The following is a 20,478-nucleotide window of genomic DNA, read 5'->3' as shown; positions in this document are numbered from 1 at the left end:
CACGTCCAGGGCTGGTGTGACTGAGTATCTCCCAGGAGCTGGGGGAGGAACGAGGCACGTGGGTCTCTTAACAGCCTCATGAGGGTCTCTTGGCCAGGGCTGTTAGCTTTGTCTCATGGATGGAGAAATCAAAGGCCAGAAAGAGAGGCCATGGCCAAGCTTACACTGTGAGAGTGACCGACACAGGGCAGACACCCAGGCTGCCCCGCTCCCTTCTCCTGGGTCTGCTGCTCCCCTTCTGGAATCAGAGTTTCTCAAGGACCCTAGCGGTCATCTGGTCCAATGGCCCCTCATGGCTGGGTGGTGCTCAGCACTTCTCCCTGTGCAAGGTTGCCCAGGGCCTGGATGGAGCCCTGGAGACTGGAGGCAGCCTCCTTGCTTACCTTAGACAAGTTCCTGTATCTCTCAGCCTCAGTTTTATCCACCTATAAAATGGGATAATAATATGCCTATGCCCTGAGACCGTAGTGAGGGTTAAACACCACTAACTTTATTTTATGCATATGAAAACTGAGGCTAGGAGAGGCCATGTGAATTGCTGAAGGTCTCTCAAGGCAAGTCAGGATGCGACCCCAGATTTATCTAACTTCAAAGCCTGTCCTTTTAACTGCTTTGCGGTGCCACGTCCTCTGCTGTCTAGAAGTCTGTCCTAGTACTGCAGCTCGGCCCCTCCAGCTGAGGTCACAGACGGGGCCTTCTTGCTTGGCACACAGGGGCCCCCAGAGCATTGAGAATTTCCCCAACACACACACAGAGCACACAGCACATGCCCCCTGTACCTTCACAAACAGACACACACACACCATGCACATACCTCTCACAGACACATTCACACGCAGGCAGGTACACACACATACACAGGCATGTAGACACGCAAATGCCACCCTCACGCATGTGTCACACACATACACACACACGCACACAAACCCAACCCTTGGAACTGACTCTCCACGACAGAGGAGTTATTGGGAGGGTCAGTGTCGGTGACTGGTACCTCCTTGTAGGGGGCTGGGCCCCTGCTGGCAGGGATGGTGGTCTCTCCTTACAGGCAGGCCTCCAGGTTTGCAGAGTGGGTGAAGATGTGCAGTTCCTGGAACGGGAGGGGAGAATGGGAGGCTGGGGAGGGGGCTGGAGCCTGAGGTTTCCCGGGAGGGCACAGGGGGTCATGAAGAGGATGGTATAAGCTCAAGGTTGGGGCAGGGGTGCTGCTCTGAGGTGGAGCCCAACTAGGATGATGGCGGGTTAGACGGGCCCTACTGCACCCAGCCTGCCCCCCAGAGGTGGGAATGTTGATAACAGCAGGGGTGCTGACAGCTGCGGCCCACTGCGGCCCTGGTGCTTGCCGGTGCTTTACAGCCACTATCTCCTGTTTCCTTCATGACAGCCCTTTGGGAGGGGTGTGGAAGGAAGGAGCCACAGGAGGCCCTGGCGAGGGGTCCTGGTTGGACTGGGGCCGTGCACCTCATACTCCTGCTTGAAGCCGTAGCCCTCGGCCGTCTTCATCTGGTTGATGTGCTGCAAGAGGTCGGCCACACGCACCGCGGGATGCAGCTGCCCCGTGTGGTACGGGGAGCCCTTCCGGCCACAGGGACGCCGCGGTGAGCCCCCCAGGAGGCTGCTGGCCTCAGTGACCCCACCACTGCGCTGGTCTCCTGTAGTCAGAGAAAGGGAAAGGGGTTTCTGATACACACGGGCCCCAGCCTGGGGAACCCCAGATAGACTCAGGGGGCCGAGGGAGGGAAGGGAGCACGGCCAGCGTGGAGGACGCCTGGGCTGTTTGCTGGAGCCAAGCAGCAGGCTGGGCCCACCCTGTGTGACCCTGGGTGGCCCCTTCCCTGCTGCATCTCAGTTTTCCCATCTGTAAACTGAGGGGACTGGTTCATATGAACTCGCAGGGCCCTTCTGGTTCGGCCCTGCCTGCTGTGATCCCGTGGTCCCCTCACCCTCCTGGGCTCCCCTGCAGGGCCCACCCCTCTGTGACTTCACGTGCTGCCTGCAGGGGGAAGTGCTCAGCAGAGCCCATGACATCCCTCCTTCCTTCCCCTCTTCCAGGGAACAATCTGGAACATTGACAACTCCCAGCAATTACCCCCATTCAAAGACAAGCAAGTCCCGAAATTAGCTGCTGCTGCCACCCCTTCTGCAGATTAACAGGAAGCACCTGAATAGAGGCGTTTCTCCTGCGTAAGCATTTCCATTGTCAGCCCGAGGTGGAGAGGTTCACAGTGCCCCACAGGCCCCGGGAAACTATCCCCTCCCTCCAGACCACCCCTCCCCGGCTCTCCTGGTCAGCATCTCAGTCCTGGGATTGAGAAACATCCCCCACCCCCACCCCCGCCTCTAAAAACAGTTGTGGCAAGTATTTTGCCCTGTTTCATAGTTGCTTACAGTGGGAGGGAAGCCCCGCCGTGACTCCATCATGGCCAGAAACTCCACTGAGGCTTGGAGAGAAGTGATTTGCCACAGGTAATATTTCCCAAAGTGTGTTTCAGAGAACGCCAGTTGTGCAAGGTCATTAAGCGGTAGTCCATTTACAAAATAAACATTCAACTTTTTAAAATGAATCTGGAAAATTTTGGTTGAAACAAAATTAAATAGGTCTGTTCCCTGCAGGACATCTCAGGACTTGCAACAAACTAACATGCATCGTGACTCTCGGAGGAGAGCAGAGGTAGCAACACTTCCCCGATTTCTTTTTTTTTCCAAGGAGGTTTTTCTTGTTTGCTTATTTCACTAAACATCTTTAGATAAAAAGTGTAATGGGGTGATTAAGAGCAAGGACTCTGTTAAGACAGCCTGAGTTTGAATCCCAGTTATGCCACTAAGTGGCTGTGTATCCTTGGGGAAATTCCTAGCCCTTTCTGAACCTCAGTTTTCAAGCGCCAAATGAGGATAAAGTCACTACTATCCAATAGAGGTATTGTGATTATTAAGTGAGATGATGCATGAAAAATACCCAGTCCATTGTTGGCAACTGGTGAATGCCCACAGACAGCAGCTGTTGGTATTATTAGAATTTACTGTGAAGTCAGACACCCACTGAGTCCCAGAAAGCTGAGGGCAGCTTCTCAGAGGAAAGAAGGAGCCGACAAGAGTGGTGCTTGACCTCCTTTTTATTTCTCAAATAGGTCTTTATTGGAGTATAATTGCTTCACAATACTGTGTTAGTTTCTGTTGTACAACAAAGTGAATCAGCCATATGCATACATATATCCCCACATCCCCTCCCTCTTGAGCCTCCCTCCCACCCTCTCTATCCCACCCCTCTAGGTCCTCGCAAAGCACTGAGCTGATCTCTCTGTGCTATGCGGCTGCTTCCCACCAGCCAACTATTTTACATTCGGTAGTGTATATATGTGGATGCTACTCTCACTTCATCCCAGCTCCCCCCTCCCCTCCCTGTGTTCTCAAGTCCATTCTCTACATCTGTGTCTTTATTCCTGTCCTGCCCCTAGGTTCATCAGAACCTTTTTTTTTTTTTTAGATTCCATATATATGTGTTAGCACACGGTATTTGTTTTTCTCTTTCTGACTTACTTCACTCTGTATGACAGACTCTAGGTCCACCCACCTCACTACAAATAACTTAATTTCGTTTCTTTTTATGGCTGAGTAATATTCCATTGTATATATGTGCCACGTCTCCTTTATCCATTCATCTGTCGATGGACACCTAGGTTGCTTCCATGACCTGGCTATTGCAAAAAGTGCTGCAATGAACATTGTGGTACATGTCTCTTTTGAATAATGATTTTCTCAGGGTATATGCCCAGTAGTGGAATTGCTGGGTCATATGGTAATTCTATTTTTAGTTCTTTAAGGAACCTCCATACTGTTCTCCATAGTGGCTGTATTAATTTACATTCCCACCAACAGTGCAAGAGGGTTCCCTTCTCTCCACACCCTCTCCAGCATTTGTTGTTTGTAGATTTCTGATGATGCCCATTCTAACTGGTGTGAGGTGATACCTCATTGTAGTTTTGATTTGCATTTCTCTAATGATTAGTGATGTTGAGCAGCTTTTCATGTGCTTCTTGGCCATCTGTGTGTCTTCTTTGGAGAAATGTCTATTTAGGTCTTCTGCCCATGTTTGGACTGGGTTGTTTGTTTTTTTAATATTGAGCTGCATGAGCTGTTTATATATTTTAGAGATTAATCCTTTGTCTGTTGATTTGTTTGCAAATATTTTCTCCCATTCTGAGGGTTGTCTTTTCAGCTTGACCTGCCTTTAATCTGCCTTAGTGTAAGGATTTGGACCAGGACTTGAACTGTAGCTTTCGAGAGATGATTCTTAGAGGCAGCTGCAGCTAACACACATGCGGTCGGATTTCAAGAGAGAATTTTCTGCTGCTCGAGGAGCTCTCAGGAGCTCCGAAAGGGGGTACTGGGGACAAAGGATTACTCATGCTCTTTATGGAATCTGTGCTGACAACAGAGAACTCTCCAGGTGTAGGAGGAGGTATGAGAGGGCTCCGTGAAGGGCTGGCCGCCCTCAGGGGCTCAGAGAGCGGGGGGGGGGGGGGGGGGGGGGGGGGGGGGGGGCACACACAGGAGGAGCTCCTGGCTGGCTGAGGACAAGCAAATAGCACCACCTGATCAGGGTGATAGCAGGGGCAGAACGAATCAGGGCAGCCTCCTGGCTGAGTAGAAGGACGACACAAGATGTTCTGTAAATACAGCTGGTGGGCGGGGACAGGGCAGTGAGTGATGCTCTCAGCCCTGTGTACCCTGAGCCCAGGAAGATGGGCTCTCCCCAGCCACACAGCGGGGAGGTGGCAGCACCAGGATTCACACCCAGGCCTGTCGGACTCTGGGGTTCTCTTGTCCATCAGTCTTCCCCTATTGTCCCTCTTCTGGTAAAGAAACATTTATCAGGTGACTATGATAGAAACCCACTTACCTGGCAAACCATCTGGGTGGAATCTATTGGCACCCAGCAGGATCAAGGATGGGGGGCCAGCAGGATGGATGGGGCCCAGCGGGATCTGGGGGTTTTTCCAGGCAATGCTTTGAAGTCAGTGGGGCTCAAATTTCAATAGAAAGGGAAGCTCCCATCACGTCCCCTCCCACCAGCCTGCCACAACTTGCCTTGATATGTTAAGTCGATTTCTTTTGAAATTAATAAAATTTTTATTTCAGAATAGATTTAGATTTGCAGAAAAGTTGCAAAGATAGTACAGAGAGTTCTCATATATTCCAGACTCAGTTTCTCCTATAATTCACATCTTATCTGAGTTTGCTATAAATAATGAATCAATATTGATACATTATTATTAACTAAAGTCTATGCCATTTTTGGATTGCCTTAGTTTTTACCTAATATCCTTTTTCTGTTCCAGGATCCCACACAGGACTTAGTGTCATGTCTCCTTAGGTTCCTCTTGGCTGTCACAGTTTCTTAGACTTTTCTTTTTTTGATGGACTTAACAGTTTTGAGGATTACGGGTCAGATAATTTGTGGAATGTTTCTCAGTTGAGATTTTAAAAAATTGAGATGTAATTCACATGCCATAAAACGTACCCTTCTAAAGTATACAATTCAGTGGTTTTTTAGTATTTCACAAGGTTGTGCAACCATTATCACTATGTAATTCCAGAACATTTTCATCACCCCAGAAAGAAATCCAGTGGCCATTAGCAGTCACCCCCCCAAACCCTCCTTCCCCCAACCCTCTGGCAACCACTGATTCATTTTCTGTTTCTATGGAGTTCTATGTTCTGGACATTTCACATCAAGTGGATCCTACAACATGTGGCCTTTTGTGACTGACTTCTTTCCCTTAGCATAATGTTTTTCAGGTTTATTCATGTTGTAGCATGGATCAGTACTTCATTCCTTTTGAAAAAAATTTAAAAATTAAAAAAAAATTAAAAAATTGTTAATTGTGGTTAAACACACATAACATAAAATTTACCATCTTTAACTTACCGTTTTTAAGTGTGCTGTTCAAGAATGTTGAACAGTACATTTATATGCACATTGTTAGGCAACCAATTTCCAAAGCTTTTTAATCTGAAATTAGAGCCTCATTAAACAGCTCCCATCTTCCCCACCCTCCAGCTCCTAGCAACCACCCTTCTACTTTCTGTCTCTGTGAATTTAACTACTCTAGATGCTTCACATAAGTGGAATCATACGGTATTTGTCTTTCTGTGACTGGCTTATTTCATTTAGAATAATGTCCTCAAGGTCCATCCATGTTGTAGCGTCGCTCAGAATTTCATTCCTTTTTATGGCTGAATAATATTCCATGGCATGGATATACCACACTTTGCTTATCATTCATCTGTCAGTGGACCCTTGGGTTGCTTCCACCTCTTGGCTATCATGAATAATGCTGTTACATGGATGTACAAAGATTTCTTCAAGATCCTGCCTTCAATTCTTTTGGATCTATATCTAGAAGTGGAATTGCTGGATCACATGGTAATCTCATAAGAATAAGAAAAATTCATATTTTTATTTTTTTGAGGAACTGCCATACTGCTTTTCACAGTGGCTGTACCATTTTGCATTCTCACCAACAGTGCAAAAGGGTTCCAACTTCTCCACATCCTCACCAAGACATATTTTCCATTAAAAAAAAAAATAGTGGCCATCCTAATTAATGTAAGGTCTTCATTACCGTTTATGGAGAATAATATTCAATTGTATGAATGTATCACATTTTGTTTATCTATTCACTACTTGATGGACATTTTTGGGTTGTTTCTCTTTTTTGCTGTTATGAATAATGCTGATATGAACTTTTGTGTGTAAGATTTTTTTTTTTTTTTTTGCGGTACGCGGGCCTCTCACTGTTGTGGCCTCTCCCGTTGCGGAGCACAGGCTCCGGATGCGCAGGCTCAGCGGCCATGGCTCACGGGCCCAGCCGCTCCGCAGCATGTGGGATCCTCCCAGACCGGGGCATGAACCCGTGCCCCCTGCATCAGCAGGCGGACTCTCAACCACTGCGCCACCAGGGAAGCCCCTGTGTGTAAGATTTTTGCTTGAATATATGTTTTCAAATTTCTCACTTAACTTTTTGAGGAACTGTCAAATTGTCTTCCAAAGCAGCTGGACCATTTTACATTCCCACAGTAATATGAGGATTCCAGTTTCTCCACATCCTTACCAATACTTGTTAGTGTTCATTTTAAAAATTGTAACTATGCCAGTGGGTGAGGTGATATTTTATTGTGGTTTTGATTTGCATTTCTCCCATGGTTAATAACGTTAATTATATTTTCATGTGCTTATTGGCCACTTGTATATCTCCTTTGGAGAAATGTCTATACAAATCCTTTGCCCATTTAAATATTGAATTATTTGTCCTTTTATTGTTGAGTTGTAAGAGGTCTTCATGTATTGGATACTAGGCCCTTATCAGATGTATGATTTGCAAATATTTTCCCCCATTCTGTGGGCTGTATTTTCATTTTCTCGCGAGTGTCCTTTGAATCACAAAAGCTTTTAATTTCAGTGAAGTAAAAATTAGTTGCTTGTGCTTTAGGTGTCATATCTAAGAAACCATTGCCTAGTCCAAGGTCCTAAAGATTTATGCTGTTTTCTTCTGAGAATTTTATAGTTTTAGTTTTTGCTTTTAACATTTGGATCCATTGTGAGTTAGTTTTGCATGTGGGGTGAGGTCCAAATGCTTTCTTTTGCTTGTGGATATCCAGTTGTCCCAGCATCGTTTGTTGAACCCCAGCTGGTTTTGTATGGTTTTTTTTCTCATGGTTATAGTGGGGTTATGAGTGTTTGGGTGGAAAGTACCATTTGCATCCCATGATATTAAGGGTACATGCTATCAGCATGACTTATCAGTGATGATGTTAGCCAATCACCTGGCTAAGGTAGTATTTGTCAGGTTTTTCTACAAAAGTTACTCTTTTCCACTTTTCATACTGCACTTGTTGAAAGGAAGTCATGATGTGTAGCCCACACTTAAGGAGGAGTTAGGTTCCATCTCCTTGAGTGCCGAGAATCTACCTAAATTATTTTGAATTCTTCTGCATGGGAGATTTGTCTAATCTCCTCCATTTATTAATTTATTTAATCATTTATTTAAATTACTGTGGACTCATGAATATTTATTTTCTACTTGGGGTTTTATAATCTGATACTACTTTATTTACTTTGTTGCTCAACTGTTTCTGGCTTTGGCCATTGGGGGCTTCTCCCCTGGGCTCCTGCGTTCCTTTGACATTTTCCCGTCATTGTATGTGTATGTGTTTTGTACTTCCTGTTTACTTTCTGGCACGACAAGCTACTCCAGGCTCATCTGGTACATTTCCTGACTTAGTTCCTAGAATCAGCCATTTCCCCAAGGATTCTTCGTTCCTTTTGTTGGGAAAAGGTATTAGAATCCAAATCTTGATGCTATGTGTGTTCCCTCAGTCCATTAAAGAAAAAACAACTTGCATGTTAAGAAAGTGTCAAAATGAACATGGCTTTAGGATATAAACCACAGGAGTTAGGTTCCTACTCCTTGGAGAAGAAAGTACAGAGGTGGAGACTGGGCCAGTGGGCGGTGAGTGGGGAACGGACATAGAAAGTACTAAGACCCCCTTCCAGCCTCCTGAGCACAGCTTGAACTTTCACCCGACCTTTGACCCTGCTCTGCACTCTGGATCAGTTTCAGATGAGTGATTTTTCTCCTCATTTGTAGGCATATTTTTCTGCTTCTTTGAGCGTCTGGTATCTTTTGATTGGGTGCCAGACATTGTCTATTTCACCTGGCTGGAGGCCAGATGTTTTTGTGTTCCTATAAATATTCTTGAGCTTTGTTCTGGGATACGGTTAAGTTACTTGGAGACAGTTTGATCCTGCTGGGTCTTGCTTTTAATATTTGTTAGGTAGGTGGGACCAGGGCAGTGCCCAGTAGAGGGTTAATTATTCTTCACTCCTTTTATAACTCTGTGTCAGTCTGTGTCTACATCCTAAATTTTCCGAAAGCTTCTTCAGTACCCGGATAATACCTGTGTCTTCTTTGTATTTTAAGTGTGAGTACTGGTACCCAGTAGGAGCACAACAGGTGCTTCAATGTTGGTTAGGGGTAACACAGAAATCATCTGATATGGTGAAGACCATGGAAGGGCTTGATTTTATTCACTCAGGAGGGTGGAGGAGGGGAGCCTGGAGGCCAGGAAGAACGGGCAAAGGGGCCGGGGTGGGGCAACAGGGGGCACAGCTCCATGACTGAGGTGCCAGACCAGACAAAGGGGAAAGGACTTAGGACCCGTGCTGATACTGGAGGAGAGCCAGGTCTGAACCTGAGACTGACCACAAAGCCAGCCCTTGTAACCTCCACGCAGGAGGACGATGGAGGGAGGAGAGACAGAGCAGAGGAGGGAAGCTCAGAGACAGGGTGGCCGTGGAGGAGGGGCTGACGCCAGGCCAGGCCGGGGTGGGGGCAGGGGCTCCCCAGGAGGGGCAGGGCTCTGAGGCAGGTGCGCTACTTACGGGTAGTAGGAGTAGGCATAGTGGTCTCTCCTGGCAGCGTGCAAAGAGAACAGCACAGGTGGGCCACGGTCCTTCCCCAGGCCGGGCCCAGGGCAGCACCCCCAGCAGGGAGGGGCCTGGTGCTTTCCGTGCCGGGGACGGGGTTGGCCGGGAACCGACAGGTCAGAAGGGCCTTCCTTGACCCAAGGGCTGGCCGGGCTCAGTCTCTGAGGACCAGGACCCAAGGTCCCTTCTAGAACCTTCCCCAAGTCCACTGCTGGAGTGAGAAGGAGGTGGGGAAAGGGCCTGGAGGGAAGCAGAGCTTTCACACAGTCATACACACATGCGTTCACAAAGAGAAACGCACTGCACGCTCACATATGCAGACACACTCATCTGGATACACACGCTCATACACAGAAACACAATGACACACTCATGCACTTACAAACACAGATATTTACACACATGCAGACACTCGTACACATGTATTCAAACACACACACTGACACACAGGTACATACACAAACACACGCTCACACACAGACGCCTGCGCTCACACACACGGACACCCCCACTCACACACTCAAGGTAACTGCCGCACTCTCCCCTGCAGACAGTCCCCACTGCGGTCCCTGTGCCGCCCACCCCTGCAGGCCCCTCTGCCCCTGACGGGACAGCCCTCTGCACGCACCTGTGCCTGGGAGGGAACAAGTGGCCAGGGCAGGGGACACCGCGGCCTCGTCACCCACCCAGACTGCCCCTGGGTGTGGGGTCCATGAAAGGAGCCGGGTCACCCCCTCACGGGCACCCAGAGCACAGGGGTCTCAAGAGCCCTGACCTGACCGCCAGGTACCAGCTGCGAGGAGTGGGGGCAGGTCTGATTCCCAGCTCCCAGGTGGGGAAGCCAGTCTCGGAGAGTCACGGTCTGCCTGGGGCTCTTGGGGGTCAGCGAGAGTCCAGAGCAGGCCCAGGACCCTGCCCTCAGAGCCAGCTCCCCCTGCGGCCCCGTCCAGGCCCCCTCCACGGTCCTCCACTCACCTGCCCCACATCAACCATCGGGGGGTGGGAAGGGATGGAGAGCGGAGGGGAAGACTGAGGCCCAGCCAGCAGGAGATTGGCTTGAGGTCACACAGCATGTCACCCACCCCAGGGACAGAGGGTGCCGTCCAGGGCCCTGAGCTGGTCACAGAGCGTGGGGTGGGTGGAGGAGGGCAGCATGTCATGTGGGCTGGGTGTGAGTTTGGAAATTAGGCAGACCTGGGTCAATCCTGGTTCCGCCTCTTGTTATAGACAAGCTATTTTGTAAACAATAAACCCAGATCCTGCCCCTCTTCCCTTGCCTAAAACCCCTCACTGGATTCCCGGGGAGTCTAGAATAAAACCCACACTCTGTCCTATGGCCTACGAGGCCCTCTGTCATCTGGCCCCTTCATCCCAAAGTATCACAAATCCCTAATTCTGGGGCTGCAAGGTGCGGGAACGCCTTAAGGCAGAAGCACAGGGGACTCTGGGAGCGGATGACGAGGGCACTGGCAGTCCTCCCTTCCATCCCCTGGACCTATCCCTAGGTGAAATAGCTGAGTCTCCAAATGCCACCCCTGGGCCCTGGTTCTTGGTCCTGGGGCGCCCATGACAAGAGCTCTTTCAGAGGCCCAGGCAGAATGACTCAGAAGCTACAATACTGGATTTTGAGGTAAAGAAAAGAAAAGCTAGAAATGGGATGGAAGGGAAGGACTCTGTGCCCTTTCCCCTGGGTCACCAGGATGCTCTGAGATCCCCTGTGGCCTTAAGCCTGACATCCAGGTGCTGATGGCAGACTTGTGTCTTCTGGTCCCGACTTGTGTGTTTCTCTCTATTTTTATCACTTTACTGAATGGCCTTTTGCTGTGAGCTCCTCTAAATCTTCTGTGGACCAGAGCCGAGAGTAGATAATGAATGCTGACAAACTGAGATACATCCTGTCACAGCCTTGGCAGGGGACACCCCGTACTGACAGCCTGTGCTCTGGGAGGTATAGAAACACCTTTGCGTGCTGTCCAGCTCTTTCTTCCGTGCTTTTAAGTTGCAGGGAATCGCCCCGGTGTCCTGGTCACCAGCCCATTCGTCATCTGTCACTAGCCTGTTGTGAATACCAGCCCAGGCCCTGGCCCCCACCCCGTCCCAGCAGGAGATGATAATAATCGACATTAGCATGAGCAAAGCACATCTTGATCTGGGATGATCCCCGTTATGCAGGTAAGGACAGGGAGCTCAGAGAGGGCAAGGGATGTGCCCAAGGTCACACAGCAAGGTCCTCTGGAGACTGGAACTCCCAGATCTTTCATTGACTGCTTCTCATGTGGCTTCCCCCACCAACGCCCTCTCTGGCCCTTACCATACCCCTGACTTCTGCTCATAGGCTCCCTGAGTGGTCAAAGAAAGGAGAAGTTTGTGTTTCCCACCTCCTCCCTTTCCTGGGTCACACCCAGTGTCACACCCATGCTGGCAAACACTCGACTGGTCACATACCCCCAGTTCCCTCCCCACCCCCCATGCACACACCACGCCCATCTGCATGTACACCCCGACCTGTGCCCCCGACCCTACTCTCATACACACCTCTGCTCTCCCATGACCCTCCTGCTTCCAGCACTTTCTCCCCAGCAGAGGCAACCCCACGGTGCTATCAGGTCCCATAGGAGGCAAAGGTTCAGATGAGGAACCATGTTTTGGCCATTCCAGAGAGATCATCCTCTCTCACCGGCTGCCCTAGCTTCTGGAAAGCCCATCCTCATGTCTCCCTGGGCAGGACCTTCCAGGAGAAAAGCTGGGAAGAAGCATGCCCTCCATCTCTATCCTGGTCTGAGTTGGGATGCTCTGGATGGGCCTGGCCAGTTCCCTCTCCTGGCTGGACATGCTCCAATGATGTCGTGACAGTCACCATCAGATACCCATGGCTTCAGAGGGGGAGGTGACCGTGGGCTTCCCGCCTGCCCAGGATCACAGAAGTCCTCAGACATTCTTAGCCCTGAGTGGGAGACTGAAGGAGGACAGGGTGAGCTGATCTGGTGGGGGGCTCTGGGTCAGAGGAGAGGCCTCTTCCCTCATGCCTCTGAAGGGCTCACTGTGGGTCTGTGTCAATCTCAGCAGCACCATCAGTTCCATACCCTGGCCCCTCATTGATCCCAGAACTCCTGGTGTGGAGGGGTGATGTGAGGAGGGGGAGGATGCCATCACCTGGGACCCCTGTGAGGCTTGGTCCTTTCCCCAGAAGACCCCAACTCCATCTCAGTGTGGAAGGAACAGGGTCTGAGGGTAAGAAAGATGGAGCTGTGTGACTTTGGGCAAGTACCTTGACCTCTCTGTGCCTCAGTTTCTTTGTCTGTAAAATGGGATAATAATGCTGCCTCCCTGGTAGGGTTGTAAGCATCTTGCCTGTACTGCAGGTAACAGCCTGGTACACAGAAGGAGCTCCATCCATGTGGGCTGCTGGTATTGGGGCCAGGTTTGCCACCTGCAGCTGTCTGACCTTGAGGAAGTCATTTCCCCTCTCTGTGTCTCCAGCCCAGCCTGAAACGGGGTCCATTGTAATAAAAGCACAGAGACACAGGTGGTGAAGATCAAATGGGAGTTTCAGTGATTTAAAAAAAACCCAGGATGTCTGTGTACCGATCGGAATACACGGAACTCAGCAGAAGGTGCAGTGCAGATGGTTATTACTGCCCGGGCTCTGCTGCTTCCCCTCCCCACCCAGTCGGGTCTCTCCTCGGTGGTCTCCCAGCCCCTCCAGCTGCCTGCTAATGAGCCAGAGGCTTCAGTAATGAGGCTACTTCACCATTTAATGCACTGGAACAGCCTTAGAGGGAGAGGGGACGGGGTCGGGGGAGGACAGGGTAGAGGGGGAGGCTGGCTCACCACGGCCTGGCAGCTCCAGAGTCTGCAGAGTCACTCTCCCCAGTCTAGAGCAATCAGTAGAGGGGAGTGAAGGGCACGCCCTACTCTTCTTGTGAAAGTCCCCTGCCCGTGAAGTGAGGACCTGAATGTGAGCGCAGCCTACGCCCAGCAGCTGCTCACTGGCCTCCCCAACTCTAGGCTCAACCCCCTCCCCATCTAATCCCTGTCTGCCCCAGAGTGAGTCTGAAAAACCCCTCAGGTCTCACTGTGTCCCTTCCTGGACCCCATGGGGCCTACAATGGCTCCCCCTGCTGCTTTCTGGGCCCGGGACCAGGCCCGTCCTCCTCACCACCAGGCCTTTGCACATGCTGTTCCCTCCTCTGTCTCCACTGCCCCTCCTTGGGCTCCCGTGGCCCCCGAGCTTCTCCAGTCGGCTCTCCTCTGCGCTGCAAGTGACTGTTTACGCCTCCATCCTCCCATGGCACCGGAAGCCCCTTGGGATCTGTGTCTGGCTCAGTTACTGCTATCTCCCCACTGTGTAGGGGGAGGTCCCTGACACCTTAGCCAGCATTTATTGAGTGCTGACTGTGTGCTGGGGACCATGCTCAGCCTCTACAGGCATATATCAATTAACCTTCAAAGTCATCTTCAAGGAGACAGGACAGCATCGGGTCTGGGAGCACAGGCTTGAAGGCCAGGCCTGCTGGACTTGAACCTGCCTCTGCATTTACTGGCTGGAGAAATCTTTATGGAGTTACATAAGCCTGCTGTGCCTCAGTTTCCTCAGGTAGGATGGGGTGAGTAACGATGGCACCTGCCTCATGGAGTTGCTATGAGGATTTAAAGAGGAGTTCATATAATCTATATGGCTTAAAACAATGCCTGTCACAGAGTCAGCGCTGGCTGTTAGCATCGTCCCATTTTACAGATGAGGAAGCCAACAGAGGAGGAAAGTCACTTGCCCAAGATCTCAGCAACGAGGCGGTAGAGTTAGAATGTGAATCCAAGAGCTACCTGACCCTAAAGTACTTTTAGTAACTAAGCCTCAGGACCTTTGCCTTCGTGAGTCTCAGTTTCCCCATCTGTAAGTTGAAGGGGCTGGAGTACATGATGCCTGGGGTCCAAGTGCTAATACTCGCAGCCTCTATGATTCTCAGTGGAGATTTCAGACTCGGAGCAGGCTTCAAAACCCATGAGCTCCTTTTGTACATTCAAACCAGGATCTTGGCCACAGCGCCTGGATGACGTACCAGATTTCTGGCAGGCAGTGGCTGGCAGGTTGGCCTGAAGTGAGGTGGGCTGGATTCAGCAGGTGAAGCTTTGGAGGAGGTGCTTCTGGGGGACCCCCAGTGTTGGAATGCAACGGGACAGAAAAGTTGGGCTCCAAATGGTACTTGCTACCACAAGTCACAGGCAGAAGGTTCAGGAACACCATTGGCTTCTGCAGGAGCCAGCTGACAGTATCCCCTTCAGAGCTGGAGCTGCCTGTGCAAACCCTGCTGGCTACAGAGGCCCTGGGATGGGGTGAAAGCCTTGAGCTGAGAGGGGTGGAAACCAGATTCTAATAGGGGGGCACCTACCATATGCCTGATGCTTTCCATACTCTGTTCCATTTTTATCCCTCACATCCTGCTGCAGATGGAAAGTTGTCCATTCCCAAATCCAACCACCCCATAACTTCCTCTCTTAACCTAACTCAGGCCCCCCCCAACCCCACCCCATCCCATCTCTCATCCAGTGTTTCAACATCCTCTGCCCTGGGAGCCTGTTATGTTCCCACAGATCACAGTAGACAGAGGACATCTCCCTGAGACCCAAGTCAAATTGTGTCCCCTTATTCCTCCACTGATCCTTTAATGACCTCTCCTCCCCCTTCTCCACTGGCCTACAGAGACCTGGATGATCTATTTCCTTAGGTCCTTCTGCAGCCATTGACCTCCTTGCTGCTCTGGGAGTACATCAAACTCATCCCCACCGCAAGGCTTTGTCACTGGGGAGCTCAGGGTTTCACCTGCATGGCTCTGTTGTTGTGTCTTTCTGGTCTTAGCCTAAAGGTCACCGCCTTGTAGAGGCCTTTTCTGAACTCCTATCTAAAGGAGTCCCCACCACCACCCAAGTCCCTGTGCTTTAGTGCATCTCTCCATTTCCTTTCCAGGCTCTGTTCTATGCACACAGGACACAGCAGTGAGCAGGACCTGTCTTTGTCCTTGGACCCTTGTGGGCTCTATTGAAGGTGGAAGGATGGGAATCGATATTAGTTGAAGACTCCCCCCACCACACACATAAATATGCACATGCAATTGATGGTGCCACACAGGAAGCACATGGGTTGCCATGGAAACATGTAAGGGGGCTGACCTATTGTAGGGGTTTGGGAGGGCTTCTGTGTTCATATCTAAGAATGACAACACGTATATAAAGGATGGGACTTCCGTTTCTTCCAAGATGGAGTAGCCCCAGGCCTCCCAGGTCTTCCCACTTACAACTAATAACCCTGGACATAACACAACAACAAGCATGGGAAGACTCTGAAAGATGGAAAGAAGAAGGTAGCCTGCCTTGGGAATCCCAGAGGAATGACGAGGTGGTTTCCTTATTGCCTCCCATGTATCCCGACAGAGTGCTGCAGGAGCCTCCAACCCAGAACACAAATAGACACAGACTGAAAAAGCTCCAAGAAAAAGCTGCCACTCTAGCCAATTACCGGGGAAAGGGTGGCTAATAGCAGAAAAGCTTCTTGTCAAAATCTGCCTTTACTCCAGTCAAAAAGCAACAGAAGAACTCTCTTCCCCCACCCCTCTGCATTTTCAGTGGGACTGAGCAGGAAGCTGAAGTCCCCCCTGCCCCACCCCCTTTGCAAGGAAGCGTAGATGCTCTGATTCCCCTGCCAGAGTAGTGTCAGATGGGTCCAGTCATGAGCTAAGCATCTGCTCCCACCTGGCAGCAATGAGACTTATGGTGATAGAAGGTGCAGCTATTCACACTCAATGCCCCCATCCATCATCCAGCTGGTATCAGTGGGACCCAGAGAAAAGAGTCTTCCCACCTGGCAACAATGAGGCAGAATGAGGGGGTGGTGGCAGGGCTAGTTGACACTCTGCTTCTCTTCTTCCCCTACCTTGGTGTCAGCAGGACCCAATGGGAAGCTCAGCTCCTGCCTCCACCCTGCAGCAACAAAGCGGCATGAGTCAGCCCTCGGCTTTCCCATCCCTGGTGTCAGTAGGGCACTGGGAAGCTGAGCTTAATATCTGCATTCAGCAGCAACAAGAGGGTAGGGTTGGTGTCCAATTTCCAGGCATGCTGGGGGGAGCTGAGCATATACACCCATCTGGCCTCTTGCTATAACAGCTGCCAAAACAAACAAATGACCCCCCTCCACAAAACCCAAAAAGCCACACACACACAGACCAAAAGAAATAAAAGATTAAATAGAATCCAGAGTCTTATAATATACAAAATGTCCAGGATACAAAAACAAAACAAAACAAAACAAAAAACAACTCATCATACCAGGAACCAGGAAAGTCACAACTTGAATGAGAAAGATAATCAACAGATGTCAACACTGAGATGAGTCAAATGTTGGAGTAATCTGACAAGGATTTAAAGCAGCCATCACAAAAATGATTCAATAAACAATTATGAATTCTCTGGAAACAAATGAAAAACATCTCAGCAAAGAAATCTAAGTTATAAAAAAGAACCAAATGGAAATTATAGTACTAAAATATACAATAACAAAAATAAAAAACTCAGTGAATGGCTTGACAGTAGAGTGAAGGTGATAGAAGATAGAATCAGTGAACTTGAGGATGGATCAACAGACTTACCCAGTCTGAGCAACAGAGAGAAAATAGACTGAAACAAACAAACAAACAAACAGAGTTTCAGAGACCAGAGGGACAATAGCAAAAGAACTAACAATGATATCATTAGAGTCTCAGAAGGAGAGGAGAGAGAGTGGGACTAAAAATGTATTTGAAGAAATAATGGCTAAAACCTCCCCAATTTAATGAAATACATACACCTACAGATTCAAGAAGCTGAGCAAATTCCAAATAGGATAAACTCAGAGAAACTGATGCCAAGTCATTATAATTAAATGTTCAAAAACTAAAGACAATGAAAAAGTCTTGAAAGCATCCAGAATGAAACTACTTGTTACTTATAAGTTACATTAGTTTGAATGACAGTGGATATCTCTTTTGAAACTGTGGAGGCTCAGGTTAAGTGGTACAACAGTTTTTCAGGTACAGAGAGAAAAGAACTGTCAACCATGAATTCTATATCTGGTGAAAATATCCTTCAAGAATTAGGGGAAAGTAAAGACATTTTCAGATGAAGAAAAGCTAAGAGAATTTATTGCTAGAAAATGTATCCTTAGAGAATGGATGAAAAGAAATTGTCTAAACAGAAAGAAAATGGTAGCAGAAGGAGGCTTGGAAATTCAAAAAGGAATGAAGACTGTCAGAGTGGATAGGGGTAAATAGAATATGCAATCTTTTCTCTCATGAGTTTTCTTACATATTTTGTGGTAGAGGCAAAATTTAAAAACCATCTACTGTGGTATTCAGTATCTCTAAGGGGAGTGTTTAAGTCTATGATACTTAAAAAGTGTGAAGGGTAAAGGGATCTCAATGGAAGTAAGGTGTTAACACTTAACTCTTAGTGGTAAAACATCAATACCAGTAGAGTACAATAAGTTATGTACATATCTCATAATACTTAGAGCAAACACCAATAAAACTATGATAGACTCAAAACACTAAATAAATCAACATGGAATCCTAAAAATATGTTCAGGTAATGCACAGGAAGGTAGAAAGATAAAGAGGAATAGGAAACAAAGAAACCAAACAGAAAATAAAAAATAACATCATAGCCCTAAGCCCCAACATAGCACTAATTAAATGTAAATGGGCTAAATACACTAATTAAAAGGCAGAGATTGGCAGAGTAGACCAAAAACAAAATAAAATAAACAATTACCCCAAGAACACATGATCCAACAATATGCTATGTACAAGTAACTCACTTCAAATACAACAACGTAGATGGGGTGAAATTATAAGAATGGAAAAAGATACACCATGAAAATATTGATTAAAGAAGTAGGGGCAGGTGATGGTATATGGTGGTTGGAACTGGCTGTGTGGCCTGTAGGCTGCAGGGCAGCCCTTGTTCCAAGGCCATGCACTGTTCATCACCAATAATCTGGGCTGTGGCACTCTCATGGAGGCTGGGGACAATACATACCAGTCCTGGGAGATTTGTGCCTGGCCTTGACAGAAGTTTGACCCAAGATGCTCATCAAGCACGTTTGTGGTGGCCTACAGCATGGGCCCCTTCATACAATGCTGATACCTTTGCCTGAACTACCTGCTCCCTGTGTCCAACTGCTGTGGCCTCCTAAACATCCTCAGGAAGGTCCTTGTCAACGAGTTGATGGTTTTCCCTGTGCTGGGTCTCTGGTACTTCTTGGAGGGCTGGATGCTGGCTGAGAGCTGCCAGGAGCTGTGGGACAAGTTCTGGGAATTCTTCAAGGCTGACTGGTATGTGAGGCCAGCTGAGCAGCTGGTGAATTTCTATTCATGGCTCCTACCTACCCCCAGTTCTGAGTCACCTACACCAACAGCCTGATACTGGGCTGGGACAGGTACCTCTCCTACCTGAAGTACCAGATCCTAGGCCTTGTGATGCTCCCAGGCTTTGTGGTCCTGTGTACCATGCAGACTGAACTGCCTCACCCCCCAACATGATGTCAGACAGGGCAAGGCTAACCCCCTCAGCTGACTATCCTCCTGGGAGGGAAGGGGAATGGCTCCCATGGCAGGCCAGGCCAGGGTCCTGGGCTGAATCCTAGCCTCACCCAACTTCTGAGCATCTAGCTGGGCTGCCCGTTCGAAACCCTCTGCCTGGCCTCAGTTTCCTTACCTGGAACAAAACCATGAAGATGGACAGGCATCACCCAGCCCTTCTCACCAGGAGCCTCAGTGACTGGTGACTGAGATGTCACATCCTCAGCACTGGGTCCCAGCCAGTCAGCCAATTCCAACCCCCAAGTCTTCAACACTGCTGTGGGCAGGGCTCTGGTCTGAGCAGCTGCACTGAGCTCCCTCAAGCCCTGGGACTAGGGTAGGGACAACATCCATCCTCCAAAAGCAGTGTCCAGCCTGGAGTTGGTTCCCAGAATCTGGAACCTTAGGCAGGGTTTCATCTTTCTCTGGTCATGGACTATAGAGATTCCATTAAATTCTCTTGGTAATTAAAAAAAAAAAACCCAGGAGTGGTCATATTAATATCAGATAATGTAGAATTCAGAGCAAAGAAAATTACTAGACAGAGAGGAAAGAGGGACATTACATAATGTTAAAAGAATCAACTCACCAAGAAGACATAACAATCCTAAACATATATGCACCAAATAATAGAGCCTCAAAATACATGAAGCAAAAACTGATAAAGTTGAAAGGAGAAACGGACAAATCCACCATTATAGCTGGTGACTTCAAAACCACAGTTTCAGCAATTGATACCACTAATATACAGAAAATCAGCAAAAATCTAGAGCAGAGCAAACACTCAAGAGGATCTAATTGACATATACAGAATGCTCCATCCAAAACACACATTAATTTTCAAATGCCCGTGGACCATTCTCCAAGATAGACTATATTCTGTGTCGTAAATAACAATAACCAAAATAAAAAAGTCAATGTATGTGTTCAATAGCTGAATGGAGGAGACAAAAGAGTCAGTCAGCTTGGAGACAGGGCAGTAGAAATTACCCAAACTGAATAACAAAGAAAAAATATACTTGGAGGAAAAAAAACCAGAGCCTCGAGGACCTATGGAACTATAACTAAAGATCTATCATTTGCATCATTAGAATCCCAGAGGAGAAGAGAAGTGTGGGTGGTGATCTGAAAAAGTAGTCCAAGAAATAATGGCTGAAAAATTCCAAAATTTGGCAAAAGACATAAACCTAGACATTCAAGAAGCTGAACGAATCTCAAATAAGAAAAACCAAAGAAATCCACACCAAGACACATTATAGTCAAACTTCTAAAAATTAAACAAAATATCTTGAAAGCGGAGAGAGAGAACTGATACCTTATCAATAGGGATAAATATTAGAATGACAGTTTAGTTTTCTTCAGGAACTGCAGAAGCTAGGA

The 20,478-nt window shown here is 48.4% G+C and overlaps 1 pseudogene; it reads left to right on the top strand.

Moving 5' to 3' along the window:
- Positions 1–11,656: 11,656 nt before the first annotated feature.
- Positions 11,657–19,059, top strand: LOC101283206 (mpv17-like protein 2; annotated as a pseudogene).
- The last annotated feature ends 1,419 nt before the right edge of the window (positions 19,060–20,478 follow it).

The sequence above is a fragment of the Orcinus orca genome, chromosome 1 (genome assembly GCF_937001465.1).
Source record: "Orcinus orca chromosome 1, mOrcOrc1.1, whole genome shotgun sequence".
Lineage (NCBI taxonomy): Eukaryota > Metazoa > Chordata > Mammalia > Artiodactyla > Delphinidae > Orcinus > Orcinus orca.
The sequence above is the reverse complement of the archived record's forward strand: the minus strand, read 5'-3'. Positions and strand labels throughout refer to the sequence as shown.